The following is a 15127-nucleotide window of genomic DNA, read 5'->3' as shown; positions in this document are numbered from 1 at the left end:
TCTAGGTCTACTGAAAACCTAGGAAGGTCGTGTGTTTCTAGGTTTACCCAAAGCTAGGGACAATCCCCTAGCCCGGTCCGCAACGCGAAGCGTAAGGACCATACTTCACTCTAGTTCGAACGCGCAGCGTGAGGAGGCGGCCTCTTGGTTTTGATGCACGTTTCTGAGACGGCCCCGTTATTTCTAAGTCTACTGAAAACCTAGGAAGGCCCCGTGTTTCTAGGTTTACCCAAAGCTAGGGACAATCCCCTAGCCCGGTCCGCAACGCGAAGCGTAAGGACCATACTTCACTCTAGTTCGAACGCGCAGCGTGAGGAGGCGGCCTCTTGGTTTTGATCCACGTTTCTGAGACGGCCCAGTTTTTTCTAGGTCTACTGAAAACCTAGGAAGGTCCCGTGTTTCTAGGTTTACCCAAAGCTAGGGACAATTCCCTAGCCCGGTCCGCAACGCGAAGCGTAAGGACCATACTTCACTCTAGTTCGAACGCGCAGCGTGAGGAGGCGGCCTCTTGGTTTTGATCCACGTTTCTGAGACGGCCCTGTTTTTCTAGGTTTACTGAAAACCTAGGAAGGTCCCGTGTTTCTAGGTTTACCCAAAGCTAGGGACAATCCCCTAGCCCGGTCCGCAACGCGAAGCGTAAGGACCATACTTCACTCTAGTTCGAACGCGCAGCGTGAGGAGGCGCCCTCTTGGTTTTGATCCACGTTTCTGAGAAGGCCTTGTTTTTTCTAGGTCTACTGAAAACCTAGGAAGGCCCCGTGTTTCTAGGTTTACCCAAAACTAGGGACAATCCCCTAGCCCGGTCCGCAACGAGAAGCGTACTTCACTCTAGTTCGAACGCGCAGCGTGAGGAGGCGGCCTCTTGGTTTTGATCCACGTTTCTGAGACGGCCCTGTTTTTTCTAGGTCTACTGAAAACCTAGGAAGGTCGTGTGTTTCTAGGTTTACCCAAAGCTAGGGACAATCCCCTAGCCCGGTCCGCAACGCGAAGCGTAAGGACCATACTTCACTCTAGTTCGAACGCGCAGCGTGAGGAGGCGGCCTCTTGGTTTTGATGCACGTTTCTGAGACGGCCCTGTTTTTTCTAGGTCTACTGAAAACCTAGGAAGGTCGTGTGTTTCTAGGTTTACCCAAAGCTAGGGACAATCCCCTAGCCCGGTCCGCAACGCGAAGCGTAAGGACCATACTTCACTCTAGTTCGAACGCGCAGCGTGAGGAGGCGGCCTCTTGGTTTTGATCTACGTTTCTGAGACGGCCTTGTTTTTTCTAGGTCTACTGAAAACCTAGGAAGGTCCCGTGTTTCTAGGTTTACCCAAAGCTAGGGACAATTCCCTAGCCCGGTCCGCAACGCGAAGCGTAAGGACCATACTTCACTCTAGTTCGAACGCGCAGCGTGAGGAGGCGGCCTCTTGGTTTTGATCTACGTTTCTGAGACGGCCCTGTTTTTTCTAGGTCTACTGAAAACCTAGGAAGGTCCCGTGTTTCTAGGTTTACCCAAAGCTAGGGACAATCCCCTAGCCCGGTCCGCAACGCGAAGCGTAAGGACCATACTTCACTCTAGTTCGAACGCGCAGCGTGAGGAGGCGGCCTCTTGGTTTTGATCTACGTTTCTGAGACGGCCTTGTTTTTTCTAGGTCTACTGAAAACCTAGGAAGGTCCCGTGTTTCTAGGTTTACCCAAAGCTAGGGATCTTCGTAAGGACATCCTCGTAATTATGATCCATGTTTCTAGGCCGGACTTTTGAACATTTGAAACAGACCGCAAAGTTACTCAGTTGCCAACTATCCATACCGCCAAATAGTCTCATTCGCAAATTGGGAGACCGCGTAATGTTACAAACCGCTGAAAGGCAAACCGCCAAAAGGGCCATATGCCAAATGAGAAACCGCCAAGTGTTACAAACCGCCAAATGGTAAACCGCCAAATAGGTCCATACGCGAAATGTCATACCGCCAAAACGAATACCGCGAAATGGTTTACCGGGAGCTGTGATACAATCCAAAAAAGATATTAAAGGTACCAAGAGTATATCGGGGAACGCCCTAATCGCGGCCTTCACTGCGACGTTCGGAATGCCCTCCGGCCCTGGGACCTTCCTTGGTTGGAGAGACTTGGCGATTGCGCGAAGTTCATCCACCGTAATCGTCTCCTCCTGGGAACAGCTCGATGATCACTCTAAATTTATCTGGGCACTTTTCAGGTGTACTCCCACTTTGAGTTTTAGCCCCATGGACAGTCGTTGGCATCTCGGGATAGTTGTTTGAAGCGTGTCCTCTTGCTTGCATTGATGGCCCTGTGGAGGGCCGATCTCGTGCCTGTGAAGAGTGGCCTAAGCTCCGCTCTTCCTTCTTGGGTCCTTGAGTTCTGCATCCTACGCCTTGCCCTATAGCAGTCAGCACTTGGACAGGCGATTTCCTCTGTCCAAGAACAACAACTAGGCCTAGGACATGGACAAGAGCTAGGTCTAGGAATATAACTAGAACTAAGATGCACAATCGTCCTAGGACTTAGACAAAGTGTAGGACTAAGACTAGGACTAGAACTGGAACTATTTTGGACTAGGACTATGAATAGTAATAGGACTACGTCAACAGTAAGACTCGTTCAAGGAGGGGACATGAAAAAAGGACAAGAATTGACAAGTTCCAGAAGACTGGAACTAAGCCTCGTACTGGGGCAAGTTTAAGACTAAGATAAGGGGAAAAAACCAGATATTTCTGTAATGATTTGTAGTTCGGAAAATTCACCGCACTTTTTCAGTTTGTAGGTAAATGTTAGTCAATCATAGTTTGATTGGTTAAAATTACTGGAACACTTGAAGACTTTCTGCATGAAGACACTTGAGCTGAAGACCATTGTCCTGAAGACCTTCTTGAAATCCTCAGACTCAGAAAGCGTTGTCCTGAAGACCTTAGGTGACCAAACTCTGGCCTGAAGACACACGGGTAAAGATTTTTGGCCTGCAACTTTCAATCCTGAAGATCCCCGGCCTGAAGATATGTTGATTTAAGAACATTGACCTTCGGATTTTCAGCACGTAGACTTTTAACCTGAATATCCTCCAATTGAAGACCCTTAGAATGAATTCTTTAAACTGAAGATTTGTTTCCGACGTTTCGATTTTTTTTTTTTGACTTTTTCAAGGAATGGAACCTTAACAAATTCTTAAAATAGCTTTTTGAAGAAAAATTTGTACTATTAATTTTTTTCCATGCTTTCTTAAGCTTTCCGTGAAACTGTGCCACCAAAATTCCTTCAGGTAATGCACACGCATATAACTTCACGTAGTCACTTTCGATGCCAATGATGATGTTACGGTCGCATCGCTCCGCTGACAGATGCTGAAATGAGTAGGTATCGCTGGAACTAATCGATTTATATACTACAGACCTACTGATTTGGCGTAGTACATCTCGGTGCAATTTCCCCGACGGGATAATTGCCGTTACGATACGTGCGCAACATCGCTAGAGGATTGATTTAGGCTTACATCTTTGCAGCATCCTCTTGTCGGTGGTCAGTCATCGAACATTAGCCGTTGCGTTTTATGAACTAAGACGCCACGAGTCAGCCAGTCGGTTAGTTACGCGCTAAGCTTCGATTTCTGAGTGAAATTTTATGGGTGTAGTAATAAATTTACTACCCATTTTTACGGTTTAGGTGGGCAGCTACATAACACTAATAACTTAATTGAAGATGCAGAGATGCATCGAACAGTTTTATTTGAGGATCGTAAATAAGCAACCTGGATAAGAGGATTATTTTCGATCTGTAATAAGATTAGGTAACAATTCTTTGAATATCATTAGAAAAATTGTATGAAAATCAATTTTGTGTTGCAACTTGTGAAACCTTAGTTTACCAATAAAATGACAAAAATCTCATCATCGAAAGGACGATAAGCTTTACTCTTCTCTAAGTTTTCCAAGAATCTTCAAACAGTAAACAATCCGGCAAAATGTGTCGTGTCCTGGGGTAGCCTTCTCACGAAATCGTTTAGCTTCGGTTGGACCACATAGAAGTGACATCAGCGTGTTCCCGGAATCAAGTTTATTGACATCGATAATAGCTTTCTACTATCTCCGTGAGCAAACGGGTCGATATCTAATCGAGTTCGGGGTGATTTTCTTCGGAATAGACTTCTATCGGTTCAACACTAAAGGAGGAAGCTGTCACATTTATGAGCTCTGGTTTTTTTTTGGAAAAAAAAGAAAACCTAAGCCTACCAAAGAGCTTTTTTCAACATCAAGGCCCCAAAGGAAGTATATTCCTTGTGTTTTCCTCAGCGGAAGCTACACCTTTATATCGTAGGAACGATAAAGATTGAAATATTTATCTTCTCTTCACAAGACTGACTCAACGGTTTTTGTGTTAAGACAACAAGTCCCCAATGTCAAAACTCGTGTCACGACAGAAATAGAATAACGGAACCGGTGAGATACTCTCGACTTTGATGATCAACTGCTTCCGTCCTTCTCTGCTCTCTTCCAATCCTCAAGAAACGACTACGGGGCTGGCTAGCTTAAGCTACTGATTCCGAACAGCGACGAGATGTTAGGCAGGGAAATTTGGTGCTCTTAATTTAGCCCCAACAACTTCACGACTGCAAGAAATTAGGAGTTGAAAAACAGACGACAACGATTGCTTCTTCGAGCTAGGCGGTGTCGAATGTGATGTGTGACTCTTAACAAAACCAAAATTTGGCACTCTTTTTCTCAGAAACAACTGAACAAAATTTTAAAAATTTTGTATCTCTGAGTCACCAAAATGTTGTGTTCAATTATGTCGAATGTAATGTGATTATTGGATTTATAACATTTGAGTTAGATTTTAGTTGTAGCACATTAGGGCGAACGAAAAAAAAGGAAATGTTTCGTATTTGAGCCGCAATGCGTTAAGTAGAAATCAAATTTCAGTAGTTATATAACAGAACTTCCAGAAATATTTGAGAGAAAAAAACTATATCGTTCATAATAACAAATAACAGAAAAGAACGGCAACAACTAATTGGATTGAAAGTAACTTACTTGAAACGAACTGTAGTTTTGCAGGTGTAACCCTTTGCTACAATAAGATCATTTCTAGAAATTAAGTTTCAGATGCTTAAGAGTATTTTTCCAATGTTCGCCATTTGCTTCCAAGATTTGAATCTGGTGTCCAAAATTCAATCTAGGATTGATTCCCAACAGACAATTAAGCTTATTGACTTTGAATATACATAGCTATATGTTCACAAGCTTTGAGAGACAAAAAAAGGCTAATGTCTATTCGAGTTCAAGTAAAAAATAATAATTTATTCACACTCAGTCCTAGAGATATGAAGATTGAAAGAAAGATAAAAAAGGAGATAAGATTTTTTTTAGTTACATACTTTTGTGTTATAAACAGGGTAACTAGCCCTCATATTTCTAACAAATGTTTTCCAAAACTTGTTTACCGGTTGGAAATTCGGACAAATATTCGGCGTCTTTTCGTAACAAATTTACATGTTTTTTTTTTTGGAACAAATCCAACGAACTTGGCATTTATTCATTGCTTTGATCCACAATTTCAACAATTTTGCAAAAACAAGTCCAGATAACTTGATCTTGAAATTATAATGTGGTTGTTTTGAGCCACTGTGAAAATTTCAGTTTTTCTAGAATTTTTTATAGAGTTGTAATTGTAATTGTATAGTTTGTATAGAAATATGTAGAAAATACATCGAAACTTAATATCAAATCAGCTTGTCAAGAGAGGAAGAATAAGGATTTGTTTAACAAAATTTTAATCAAAAGATTGCATGAATACATTTAGTTATTCTTTTAGTGCAGTTAATTTTTTAACATAAATCCAAACACACATTTTAGAAAAAAAAAAAAAAGGATTCGTGAAAATATAGAAAATCGTGAATAAGACAGGGCTGAGCTTTTATCATTTGAATGTAAGATATTATTTTCCATCAGGTTAAAGACCTTAGATTTCGAAAGAGCTTGTTTTCGTCACATTTTTTCATAAGACATATATTCCAGCGTAGGCAAAAGTTCAAATTACTAAGAATAAAAAACAAAACACTCACGGCTTTGTTATTTAGGCTAATTCAAACGAAAAACACAACATAGAAAAACATTTTTCTGGTGAAAAAGATATTCCTTTCGTCAGAAAATGTAACTCTGCTTAAATTTATAAATAATTAAAAAAAAATTCGAACATGACAATATTCCCTATGAGGTGCAAAATTCCCGGTTTTTCCCGGTTTCCCGTTGACGCGATGAAATTCCAGAGTTTTTCCAGGTATTTCCGGTTTTCCCGGCTCGCTAGCAACTCTGTATGAAATTCATTTTGAAACAATTAGGCCCTTTGAAATTTAATCTTATTTCAGTTTTAGGCTGTCACTTTTAGTTTTTATGATATTTCGTATTGAAAACTCGAAAGAAATAATTTTTTTGCAAATTGACTGAAAAATATATCCTAACGAAATTACACGAAAAACACAATAAAAAAACTAATATTTACTCAGATTTTATACTCAATGATATTTTTCCTACATATTCTGGGTTCGGAGATATGACGTAATAAAAAATTACAAGTGGAATTTTTCCAGAAAAATTATTTGAAAAAAAAATCTTAAACCATATCAATGAAGCAAATTTTTAAATCTTAGAGATTGCAATTCATTTAATAACATCGTTGAAGACCGCAAATTGTTTTGATTTATGCTTAAAAAAAACAAAAAAATCAATATTTGGTTAAAAATTCCAATAAAATTTCCTCGAAATTTTAATGTTTATCGAGCTGAAAAAAAAACTAAAATCAAACTTCTGTGACCTCTTTCTCAGAAGCCAAATTGTCTCGCGGTCTTCGAGTAAATTGATTGTTGTTTCAAATCCAAAAATTTGAATATTTATGATTCATACTAGCTGAACCGGTAAACTTCGTTTTACCTTTGAATTAATAAATCGTTATAAATATTCAACTTCATCTTCACGTCCTTAACTTCTTCGTACTCGTGAATTACGTTAAAATCGTATTTAAATTCTTCGACTTGTGTTCCATTTTAAATTGATTTTGTACGCCACCCCCCCCCCCCCCCCCCATATGAAAAGTTTGATTTTTTTAATACTACAAACCATCTCTGACCCGAAAAACCCACGGGTATTAAATTTCACTTCATTCTATTAAAACGTGATGGTGTTACAAAGAAAATGCCTCCATTTTTATAAATGAGATTTTTCAGTGTTGCCAAAAATTAAAAAAAAATAGTTAAAAGTAAACCCTCGAATCTCAAAAACCTTGGAGAACGTATTTGGTTCAACGCGCCCAAATCAATCAGAATCAGCTTTGCAATTCAACGAACTATAGACAAAATTAGAATGTTTAGAATGTTTTAGTTGCTAGCTGAATCTGGATATGTTGAACACATCCAACTTTAACAAAATTATCAATGGAATCACTGGAAAAAACATTCAACGAATGTTCTTTCGATTTTAATACATTTGTTTTCGAAAGAAAGCAAATTTTATATGATTCAAGAATATTATCTGATATTTTTTAGCTTTTAATTGATGTTTTTATTTTCTGAGGTTAATTTTTTTAACATTGTACTCTTAAATATTTATCTTTCAAATAAAATCCGATCTTTTTTGATTTTTTTTTTCAAAAATGCCAAGCAAAATGTGTACATTGAAAAAATTTCTAATTTATTGATAGAAGTTTAGTCTCGAATATCGAATTTCAAAAAGTTTAGACTAAGCTTGCCAAATCGTCCAGATTTTGCTCAAATTGTTACACTTTATTTGCAAAATCAAACAAATATTTTAATTGAGTCTTTAAAGTTTAAAATATGATTTAACATTGACTGCTGTATTTCGATAAACAAAAGTCAAGTGTTTTTGTTCATGATTTTTATTTAATACTTTTGATACTGGATGGATACTGGTGAAAATTTCCCGGATTTGCACGGCCCGGATCCTTGGGGAGAAATATCTGTAAAGCTTAGTCTAAAATAATTCCGAATTTTGTGGTTCCAAATGCTTATAAATATTTAAATTCGATGTCTTTTGATCAGAATTCGGATTCTGAACCTAGGTTAATGTTACTGAACTTCTCGGTTTTGCATTTAAATTTTTTATGTTCAAACTCATCCTTTTGGAAAATATAAAAAGAAAATATTTGAAATTACAAACAATTTTTAAAATTTGAAATTTTTGCTTCTGATTCTTATGCAGAATTGGATCTACAGAAAGTTTCATAATGGTGATCCGGAACTGAAAAATCTGAAACAGTTTCATCATTCGCAATTGAAGTTAAATTTCGAATAAATAACTGTAGAAAGAATTTACATTGAAAACCAACAAATCAGAATTCAAATAGGTAAGAGATTTCTGGTTGAGAATTTAAAAATCGTTTTCCAGTTCGGAATTCAGATTTCGATCTCAGATTAAAAGGCAGTACTCAAATTCTGAACCAAAATTAAAAAATCAGATTAAGCTGAAAGTCAAGTTTTTATAATCAAGATTGAAAAATCAATGTGAGAATTTCATCAAGGATTCAAATTACAGGCGATCGCAGTTTCATAATTTTAATTTTCGATTCAAAATTAAAATTTTATACTCAATCATAGTCAATTTTATTTTTATTTAAATTCAACTAAAAACATATTTTACATGTTTTTTGTTTAACATTATTTATATTGCCGATTTTTCTTCAACAAAGTTTACACGAGTAGAAAATAAATCTGATTTGAACCGCAATCTCTTTCTTCAATTCCTTAATATTTCAAAATGACTTACCAATGTTTTAAATGGCCATGCTTGTGGTTAAAAAAATCAAGATTACTACTTTGTTATTAAAGTAATATAAAAAGTTTAGCTTTAAATCTTCAAATCCCTAATTAATTTTGCAAAACTTCTTGATAAGAAAAATTGGAACGTCTAGCAAGTTGGAAAGTTAGAAATTTAAATAAATACCTTACTATTAATGTAAAATAACTCCAACCTTAATAATCATATAAGACCTTATTTTTTTTACTTTGTTCTGTTGCTCTCTGGAAAGGAAAAGAAATGAGCAAAAATGTTATTAAAAAAAATTAAAAATATATTTAATTGTTTTATCAGATAATATGTTCCACAAGCAGGAGATTTTGTAGAAATAACAAGCCGAACCGTGTTGCCAACAACTTTTATGAAAATTCAAGAATTTTCTAAAATTCAAATCAGTATAAATAAGGAAAACAATCAAAACTCATTTAAAAGTCATCCCTGAAAACTCTTGTACAACTGCTAAAATTAGGGAAAACGGAAAGCTTGTCAGATTGTTAGAAAAATCCGAAAAAAATGGGGAACTCTGCCACTCTTTTTCAAATAAGTAACGACATTATTGTCATCTTTTCATCCGCGTTTTTAGTATTTTAAAAATTTATAATGTTTTTTGAAGCAAAATTCAGTTTGTGAATTAAAACACAAACTGAATTTTGCATTTCTTTTTTCAAAAACATTTCCATCTCCGGTTTTAGCAATTAACACAAAATACAAGTCCATTTCAATGGAAAACACTTAGAAACTTTTGAAGTTGGAATAAGCTTAGTCATGAGACAAGAGACATAAAACATGAAACATGAAACATGAGACATGAGACATGAGACATGAGACATGAGACATGAGAGGAAAGAAGTGAGATGATAGGTATGAGACAGGAGACATGATACATTGGACATGAGACATGAGACAGGAGATATGAGACATGAGTTAGGAGACATGCGAGAAGTGCGACAGAAGGTATGAGATATGAGACACGATAGGAGAGAAGTGAGACGGACGGAAAATATGAGATCTGAAATATGAGAAATAAGATATAAGACATGATACATGAGACAAACAAGAAGAGAAGAGAAGAGATACGGGAGACATGAGACATAAAACATGAGACATGAGACATGAAACATGAGACATGGGAGGAGAGAAGTGAGACATGAGAGGAGAGAAGTTAGATGGAAGAGACATGGAACATGAAACATGAGACATGACACATGAGACATGAGGCATGAGAGGAAAGAAGTGAGACGATTGATATGAGATAGGAGACATGATACATGGGACATGAGACATGAGTTAGGAGACATGCGAAAAGTGCGACGAAAGATATGAGATATGAGACACGAGAGGAGAGAAGTGAGACGGACGGAAAATATGAGACATAAGATATAAGACATGAGGCATGAGACAAACATGAAAAATGAAATATGAGAGGAGAGAAGAGATACGGGAGACATGAGACATAAAACATGAGACATGAGACATGACATGAGACATGACATGAGACATGACATGAGACATGAAACATGAGACATGGCAGGAGAGAAGTGAGACATGAGAGGAGAGAAGTTAGATGGAAGGGAAATGATACATGAAACATGAGACATGAGAGGGAAGAAGTGAGACGGTAGATATGAGATAGGAGACATGATACATAGGACATGAGACATGAGACATGAGTTAGGAGACATGCGAGAAGTGCGACGGAAGATATGAGATATGAGACACGAGAGGAGAGAAGTGAGACGGAAAACATGAGATCTGAAACATGAGGCATAAGATATAAGACATGAGACAGGAGACATGAGATATGAAACATGAAAAATGAAACATGAGAGGAGAGAAGAGTGCTGGGAGACATGAGACAAAAAACATGAGAGGAGAGAAGTGAGAGATGAGACATGTGACATGAGATATGAGAGGAGAAGTGAGATGTGAGATATGAGAAATAAGATATGAGAGGCTCGAGGTAAGACGTGAGAAGTTAGACGTCTCACTTTCCACGTTTTATTTCTCAAATCTGCTCAGTTCTTATTTCTCAAGTGTCACGGCTCACTTCTGTCTAATTTCTCTCTTCTTACGTTATTAATTCTCGTATCACACGTACCACTTCTAACTTCTTACGTGTGTCTCACAGCTTGATTCACATTTCTCTGGTCTCGTTCAGGTCTGAAATCTCAAAACACAGGTCGTAGGTCTCAGGTTTTACGTTTCAGATGTTAGATATCAGTTCTCAAATCTTAGATCACAAGTTTTTTGTCTCAGGTGTACGGTCTCATATCTCAAGTGTCATACCCTAGGTCTCAGGTATCACATTTCAAGTCCCTGATCTCATGTTGCAGGTTTTATGGCTCAAAACTCATTTCCTAGATTTCTCTAATCTCATGTCTCACGTTACATGTCGAATAGTCTCATTTATCAGAGTTCCGGAATAAAAATGATATTTTTTTTACACAAATTTCCAAATTTTGTCAAATTTCGAAAAAAAATTATGGGGTCCTAAGATTTGGATTTAAAAATTGTGTTAATTTTTTGTGGAAACAATCAAATTATGATTGAAAAAAATTCTGACACCACTGCAAAAATCTAGGGATATTCACATATATCATAAGTCCAATTTATAGAGTCAAAATATCGAATCGAATAACTGTTATCAGCGATGATTGAACACCACTTCATAGAACCGGAAAGGAAAGGGCCTCAAAAGGATGTCTTTTAAAGTGACGCTAAATTCCTGTGACGACTTTCAATTAGCGCCCTTCTAGTGTTGCCATAAGTTGTAATTCATCGTCGAAAGGAAGAAGTGTGCTATTTCTAGGTTCAAAAATCTGTTTCAGGTGTTTTTTTATTTTTGAGATTTTTTTCATCAACATTCGCTTTGGTATTTCATCTCGGTATTGCTTTAAACCGTATAAAAATGATCCAATTTGCCTGAAGCATAAAATACGGCATTTTTAGCAAAATTATAGAAAATTTCAACTTTTCCTGGTAGCTTACTTAGAAATAATCTCTCAACTTGTGTAAACCCTAAAAATTGTTGATAAAAACTGTGTTTTAACTGAAACCGACCCAACCTAGTGCCCCTCGAGAGCACACATTTCTGATAATTGAGCTGTCGGTCTTCTACTTATGACAAAATCCATTGACCAAAGCATGGCTGGTTTTCAACAACGATTCAGACGGGGGGGGATCTGTTGTTTTTGACGATGTTGATGATGATGACGGCGATACTAATAACCTACGATGCTTGCCGGGGTAATGTTTTGGGAAACCAGACTTTGACCACCCGGGGAATTTGTTTTCCTACAACATGAAGTCCGCTCGGTGACGGATTTTGCTGTCATTAGCTGCGGTTTATCATCGCGGTCGTACATATGTTTATTTCCTTTTGATTTTTGGGTGAGTGGTTTAATTTTTTTTTTCATATTTTTCTTTCTTTTACTAGATGTAGGTTAGTGGCGACGACGGCCGAAAGCGATCACACACTGATTAACGTATTCCCTTTCGTGATTCAAAAAAACGGAGGAGTGAATCGTGCACTTCTGTTAACGAATGGGTGGTGTTATGTTGAATTAATGCCTATAGCACAAGCTCAAAACAAAACAACTAAGCGCTTCGGATTAGGCCTCGTCTCGGTGTTGATCGAGAAAAAGAAAGTGAGACATCATTAGTATTAAAAGGTGATAAATATGTAGGAACGACTGCAGCAATCGCCAGTAGGTGGAAACATATGGCATGGCCCTAGAGGTGAAAGTTTTTAGAGAATGTTATTCCGATATTAGGGCGCTAAACATGTTGCATTCTGACCCTTTGGATTAGGGTTTCTATGAAAGATAAAGACATAATATACTGTGCCATAAATTACTGTGGGTTTGAAACCTTTTTAATTCGGGAGCTTATCCACGGGATGTTTAAAACGTTTTTAGGAAGTTACAGATTGTTTTTTTTATATTGTATCAACTTCGTTACTAATTTCTTTCAAACTCATTAGCCGTACAAATTAAAACGCCAACCAAAACGAGACAAAAACATAGGGAAAAGGTGATCAAATCGATTAATGAGTAAGAAAAGGAAGAGACCACCAAAAAAAACCCTAATCATTACTTCCCCATCGAACATAGTCCTCTGGTAGCTGTAATTTGAAAACGCTAAGTTTCGATTCAGCAGAGCTAGCAAGCTGGCTAGTTGGCACTTTTCTGTAATGTCCATGTCTGTGTCAAGTAAACACGACATCGAAACAACAAATCACAAAAAAAAACTGCAAAAATGCATTTATAGTAACCCTAATCGACTTGATCGTCTAAGCCAAGGGGGGACTCAAATCAACAATTTCACCCAAATGATCCCAGTCTCAACCCGGTGTTCAACCGATTTGTCCCCTCCTCGGACAAATTTTTCATTTCCTACGAAAAGATTCAATAGCTGCTGATAGGCTGGCTTATAGGATACATTACGCTTATTCATAAATCAATTTTAAATTAGAAAAAAAAAAATTCACAATTGTGATTTTTTTAACGTTTTCAGGCAAGTTGGTCTTTTATTTAAGTTGGCAACACTGTTGTTTTTCTTTATTGAAGAATAGGTGCCATCATCATATGTATTTGTTTTCCGAAAATTGAAAATACTTCGTAACATCATTTTGGTTCCAAAAAACAAGAAAATTTAGGAAAGATATTGGTAACACTATTTGTGAAGATTGTGAAAACTTCTACAACCGGAAACAAATTACTCACCCATAAACTTTGCTGGCAACACTGTGCGGATGCCGCAGATCTTAGATTGCGTAATATCACAACCAAACACTCTCAATTCAATCAACCAACTGGCTCGTTTGATCTTTTGACACCTGAAACGAGAGAATAAAAATATATTGTAATACACTGCTTATTGCTTGGTTAATTTTTATGCGTGAAAAACATATTTTTATGTAAAAAAAACATTCTATCATTTTAAATATTAGACTGGACATCTAAGAATCAAATTTACTTAAAATATATAAAAAAAATATTTTAAAACTATATTTTCCATTTTATATTTTTCAAATATAAACTGTCAACCATTTTTTTATATTTTTCAGTTGATAAAAAAACCATATAAAATATTTCAATTTTATCAGGTTTGTTTTCCATTATTTTTTTCTAATACTTATTTCAATTAGGCTGGAACAAATATCAATTTCTTCTTTTGTCTCCCCCCCCTTCGAAATTTCCAAAATCCGGAAGGGGGGAATAAATAAAGTTTGAAGTATTTTAAGTAAATTTCAAATAAAAATTCAAATATCCGAAAGATTACAAGACCAAGAACCAAATTTTGGAAGATGGAAGTTAATTCACATTTTGTATTCTTGATTTTATTTAATTTTTCGATCAAAAAAATACTTGATTTATAGGTTTTATGCAATAATATAGGTATGCAATTTGGTTGCATTCAATCTTTTGTCCAATTTATTTCAATTTATTTGTTTTTCGCATTATTTTTTATTATCCCCCCCCTCGCGATGTTCCAACTCCGAGTGACAAAAGAAGGATTTGAAATTTGTTCCGGCCTTATTTGCATTCTTTAGTAATGACTTTTGATGTTTTCCATATAAGTTTACAGATTTTTTTATGTTTTATATTTTTTCAATATTTTTTTGGTTTACAATTTTGATTTTACATTTTTTTTATAGTTTTTCAACGTTTTTCTTTTTATATCATTTTATACCCCGTTTTCTACAAATAATAATAAGATTTAATTCTTCAAATCTTTTATCTCTTTTTGAGTTTTTCCTTTATAAACATTTGACATTTTACATTTTTAAATATTCAAAAATAGAAAAACATTTTGTGTTGTTTTAACAAATATTTATTTGTTTTTTTTTTCAGTGGCACACCTATTTGTTTTAATTTTTTAAATCCACATCTTTCCATATCTTTTTTCCACTTTTAAATCTCGTTGTTATCTTTTCGAGGTTGTAATTCTAATTAAATCAATGTTTTGTCACTCGGTTAACATTTTTTTTCTCGTATTTTTATTTATTTCTCGCTTTTTGACTTGTTTTTTGGCTTATAATAAGATTTTCATCGTTATAATCATTCTTATTTGTTCATTCTTTATAATTCTCTTTGTAATTTTTTTTTTAATTAATTTATTATTTGTATTATTTTTTATTAATTTATAGTTTTTATGATTTTTTAATGTAATTATTTTCTTAATTAAATTTTTTTCGTTTTCATTATTTTGTTTCTTTTTTAAACTATTTTTCTTCATATTTTTCGTGATTTTTTATGTAAGATTTTTTTTTCTGCTTTATTCTTGTTTGTTTTATTTTAATCATTTCTTTTATATTCTTTCTCG

The 15127-nt window shown here is 35.8% G+C and overlaps 1 protein-coding gene across 2 annotated transcripts in view; it reads right to left on the bottom strand.

The window, feature by feature from the left end:
- Positions 1-13653, bottom strand: part of LOC129743752 (dnaJ homolog subfamily B member 6-A) — a 263174-nt gene extending 249521 nt beyond the window's left edge. Inside the window, exon 1 of one of the 2 annotated variants that reach the window (XM_055735893.1) lies at positions 13525-13653. The gene's annotated coding sequence lies outside the window, so the exon portion shown is untranslated. The remainder of the gene's footprint in view (positions 1-13524) is intronic. The other variant, XM_055735895.1, reaches the window with a different exon arrangement.
- Between the last annotated feature and the right edge of the window lie 1474 nt (positions 13654-15127).

Source organism: Uranotaenia lowii, chromosome 2 (genome assembly GCF_029784155.1).
Source record: "Uranotaenia lowii strain MFRU-FL chromosome 2, ASM2978415v1, whole genome shotgun sequence".
Lineage (NCBI taxonomy): Eukaryota > Metazoa > Arthropoda > Insecta > Diptera > Culicidae > Uranotaenia > Uranotaenia lowii.
Note: the sequence above shows the minus strand (reverse complement) of the source record. Positions and strands in the feature narration are given on the sequence as shown.